The sequence below is a fragment of the Schistocerca americana genome, chromosome 2, assembly GCF_021461395.2.
Source record: "Schistocerca americana isolate TAMUIC-IGC-003095 chromosome 2, iqSchAmer2.1, whole genome shotgun sequence".
NCBI lineage: Eukaryota > Metazoa > Arthropoda > Insecta > Orthoptera > Acrididae > Schistocerca > Schistocerca americana.
In genome coordinates this window covers 564,919,438-564,924,379 of record NC_060120.1, presented here as the reverse complement: position 1 = coordinate 564,924,379, position 4,942 = coordinate 564,919,438, and the positions used below count along the sequence as shown (strand labels likewise).

The 4,942-nt window shown below is 43.8% G+C and overlaps 1 pseudogene; it reads left to right on the top strand.

Annotated features, from left to right (window-relative positions):
* Positions 1 to 919: 919 nt before the first annotated feature.
* LOC124596918 lies at positions 920 to 1,038 on the top strand (annotated as a pseudogene).
* The last annotated feature ends 3,904 nt before the right edge of the window (positions 1,039 to 4,942 follow it).

The following is a 4,942-nucleotide window of genomic DNA, read 5'->3' as shown; positions in this document are numbered from 1 at the left end:
GTCTGTGAAACTCAAGGTGTTCTGCAGGATGTGCAGCAACATCCCTAGGAAGCGCAATCCGCGGACTTGTCTCCAATCGAGCACGTCTGCTATATGATGGGAGGACAAGTCACTTGTGCGACTCGTGAACCAGTGACACAGAACTAAGTGAAGAGGTCGAGCAGGTGTGCGATAAGATATCGCAGGGCAGTATTCTGTACCATCGACTGGATACCAAGCGAGCACCTGCACTGACGCCCATGGAGGCTACACCACATGCTAATACGGGCTTTTTAGAATGGGTCGATACCTGGTATCGAATCGCTAATGCTATTGATCTGCAAATGTAAAAATTTCGTACACCCCACATTCACTGTTAATAAATCTTGCTTGAATGGGAAACCACTGAAGGGGTGTACCAATTTTGAATTCCAGCACTGTATGTAAAACTCGTAATATTTACAAATGCTGTACAAAACAACAAAACAGTACAAAATGTTCAGAACAACAAAAACAGTATAAAATGCCGGCAACTGCTTATGGTGATTCCTAGTGTGTGGTCCTTCATGGGAGCAACGACCAGGGAACGTCACGTGTACGTACTCCATCCTCCACCTACGTCACTCATCTTTACAATTTATTTACAACGGCCACTACTGTAACTTCGACCTCAGGTGATTTTCAAGTCGTTACAGGTACTGAGGACACAGCAACGGGCAACAATAATGGAATTCCAGTAGAGGATATTGTAAACAAACAGTACAGTCGATGACAAAGTCATTTAAACGAATCTACGAGCTTGCGGTTCCACAACAAATGGAATTATGATAATGAGTTGTTACATTAGTCTTTGTGGCGGGAAGGATTGCAGTTTGTCTTGTGAAGATCTGTTGAGAGGAGAGCCAAAACGCTTTCTGATGTGCGGCTACAGTATAATGTCGCCAACAGCTATACCGTGTTGAATACACAGGTTCTCGTCCGATCATCGTGATTAAGCAACATCGGACCCGGTTAAAACTTGGATGGGTGACCGCCTGGGAACACCGGATGTTGTTGGCTCCCTTCGTTTGGTGAGCAGCGTAGGTGACATCCTTCTTCCCCGCGACTCTGTTGTGTACCCCCATGGTTGCGATGGATTAGCGGTTCGGGCGTTAGGAGCCATATTGAAACGTCTGTAAAAGGGGGAATTTCAATTGTCACCTCGAAAATACAAAGCTGTGTCCATGAAACTTGATAATGGGGAAAATGTGTCGCGTTATGGTGTGAATATTTAGAGGAGTACTAACACCAACATTGGATGACTTGGTGAACATCTTGGTTACAACTTGTAATCTGTCTAAAATTCACTGTGGAAGTCCCTGACATGCAATGGTTTCTTCATCAGAGAAAACAGAAGCAATCCACCGAAGCATTTCACTGGTGCCCCTATCAGGAGAATATGGGGGAGAGCCGGTGTTGGGGAAATGAGGCGAAATTTGATATGGCAATGAAGCAACATGTGACTTGTTTCTTGTGCGGAATGAACATATCCGCGGAACCTAGTAAACAGTGACCTTTGTCACGTTCTAAACGTCATGCAAGATGTTGAGAGCCTGATCCAGACTGATTTTTCACTTTTTCAGGTATCGACCCCAAGTGGAGTAGATGTACTGTGGAAGTCTGAGTTGTGCGAAAGTGGGAAATGAAACGATTGATGGGGTGTAGCAAGTAAATGGTGTGAAACAGTGCCGTGAATTTTCACCTCTCCTTTTCTTTGTGGTCTAGGATGAGATAATAACTAAGACGGCAGAAAAAAAACTGGGAAAGGTATAAGAAAGCAATAGTGTTCGCCGATGACTTGCTCATTTGGCGAAACACGGACGACGAGATTGGAGAACAGCTGGATACTTGGGAAGAAACTGTGATACAGAACGAAATGAAATTTAATGTACACAAATGTGAGATCCTGGTTGCAGCTTGAGAGAAACATAGATTAACTAGCGGAATAAAAATTGGGTTGAACAACTGAAGAGCTGGAGAGTGTCAGCTACTTGGGAAGTGTGAAGGAGGAAAATGGAAAAAATGAGAAACAGATCATTGAACGCGGCTGAAGCAGTCCTGCAAAATGTTAGAAGCCTGATTTGGAACCAAGGTGTCTCACAAAAGGGAAAGAAGTTATATAAGCTACTACAAACCAATACTGATCTATGCATCTGAAAAGTGAGTAATGGAAAAAAGAGATGTAATCAGATCACAGGCATGTGACATGAACCATCTCCGAAGCAGGACTGGATTAACAAGGAATGACAGAACGAGGAATGAAAGGGTAAGGGAAATAGTGAAAGAGGAACCCCTGGAAAGCTAGATAGAAATATCAGAGAAAATGGTATAGGCACTTAAAGAGAATAGAAAACAAGAGGACTCTGAAGAAGATACATGAAATGGAGTTGCTACGGAAACGACCAAAAGGAAAACCAAGGAGTAGATGGCTGAAAGGTGTCGAAGAGAGTGTTGAAAAAAGAGTTGATGACTGGACCAGAGAGAACACAGGTAGGTGTACATCATATACCCCTACACAACAAAAACTGTATTCACAATGTGTACTACCACCATGTAATTATTAAGTTACTCTGACGGACAACTACACTGGTGTACGGTGTACTGTACGTTAAAGCAGCAATATCAAATGAGTTGCGGGAGTGTGGAAGGGGGAGGGGGGGGAGGATGATTACCTGTGTTTACATGAGTCAGAAATCGTAGACAAACCGTACACCTCTATTACAGTATAGCACTGGATACATAATGTGTACAATCACGGTAGTAAACAGCTCGGGTTCTTCAAAATCTGTGTGCTCATTATCGCTTGCACATGTACGTTTTACTAACAAAAATGATATAGTGTGATACATTTGTGAATAGCTCTTGGAAAGGGTAAGTCAATTATTTAATAAAATGTACATGATTAGATTTTAAAAAATTCAACCTCTGAACTGTATCTCGTATACCTGTGGGGGTACATAAGACGCATACTCTCAGCAAGAACTACACAATGATTTAAAAAAATCCTTGGTTGAAAGTATTTCTTTTAATGCATCGAAAAAATGTTATTTTAGGTGAGTAAGATAAAAGGGACAGCGTATAGGAGTATATATGTGTGACGTCTGTTCTGTCCGGCAGAATACTAACGAACTCTTACGGGAACACGGAACCGCTGGATAACCAAGGCAGTTAAGGTGACCGCTTAGGTAAAAGGGAAAATCAGTGTTCAAGTCGCGGTCTGGCATAAATTTTCACCTGCTACCATTGATACGTTTCAATGATCAAGTGCGTTTGACGCCATTAAGAGCTTTGAATAACTATTTACATGGTCACTGGGTCGAAAAAGATCTCTCTTCTTTAGGGTATGTCATTCTCCTTTGGTAGTACTACTGCTTACGTGTTGGCAGACAGCTCTGAGGACAGAGTTGTTCTGACTGCCGTTCTTAAATGGTTGTGGATTTCTGGTGATACTCCCTGAATGTGTCAGTATCCACATGGGACCCAAGTGCCTGGTACTTGGGCCAATTTTCTGACACTACACATACCACGCCCTGATTTCCTTCAACCTATTTGAAGCTGGAGCCTTCAGTCTAAAGCCTCAGGTCTGTAATTAATGGGGCAGCTCACAACACCTAACTTTCATATGCTGTGTGCTACCATTCAATCACTCCCTCCCCGGGTAAGAGCATAGCAGCATGTTAGTGTACCACCACCATCTGAGTAGTTCCATTGATGACAAAGCATTTATTTGGCTGAACACCAGACCAGAAAACTGGATCAGAACTTCAAACGATTTCGTGCCAGATTTAGAATACATGAACAGATTACACACACATGGTTTGCAAAATATGTGACACTGAGTGATCAGAGTGATAGTGGTATGGTGATACTAGAGAGTGATAGTATTGCAATTGAAGAAATGACTCACGTCTCATCAGTCAGATGGCTGGCGATCACAGCAGTGGGTACATGTATTATTAACGTTTATGCCCCGGTCAGGAACTGACAAATGTCACGAGGGATCACAGTTCTGCATGGAGGAAATTGCCCACCTCTTTCTCGGTCGATATCATCAGCATAACTTCAGCGGCGAATTTAACTTCGCGCCCTACCCCAAAGACCAGGTCTCTCAGTTTTCGACTTGTCAAGAACTTCGGATATTGGCGCGAGACCTGTTTCTCATTGATACTTGGTAGAAAGCGCAAGGAGACTGTGCCCGCCACACATATCTCACCAGTCACTCTGACAGTTGTCTTGAACACATCTATGTCTCACATGATATTATGCCAGGAGTGTTAGACGCCGAATAATGGCTGCTTGCCTTCTTAGGTCATAGTGTGCTCTGAAGATACTTAGTTTACGACCACGAATACTCATACTGTCATGTGGTTTAAGAGTCGTCAATTTAGTATTTATTGTGGGATGATGAGAAGATGGTTCTTGCCTATTGGCAAAGCCTGCAAGATAGTCATAGAACATTTGAGCGCATTCCGCTCTATCAACAACTCTTTGTAAATTATTTTTGCAGTGTTTTCGTGAACTCTCCCCCGCCCCCCCCCCCCCCCCCCCTCACAGCTGGGGCAGTACCAGGCAGGGGTTGTTAGGTTGATTTGGGGAATGGGAACCAAACAGTGAGGTCATCGGTGCCATCGGATTAGGGGAAGATGGGGGAGGAAGTCGGTCGTGCCCTTTCAAAGGAACCATACCGACATTTGCCTGAAGTGATTTAGGGAAATCACGGGAAACCTAAATCAGGATGGCCGGAAACGGGTTTGAACCGTCGTCCTCCCGAATGCGAATCCACTACACTAACCACTGCGCCACCTCTCTCGGTACCAGACAGGGGACGACCCCTTTCGTGGACTTTGACACGAGTAGAAATAGTTATCGACCTGGTACCAGTGAGCACAGTTCTCATATGGGAAGTGTGTGTGTAGGATGGCTT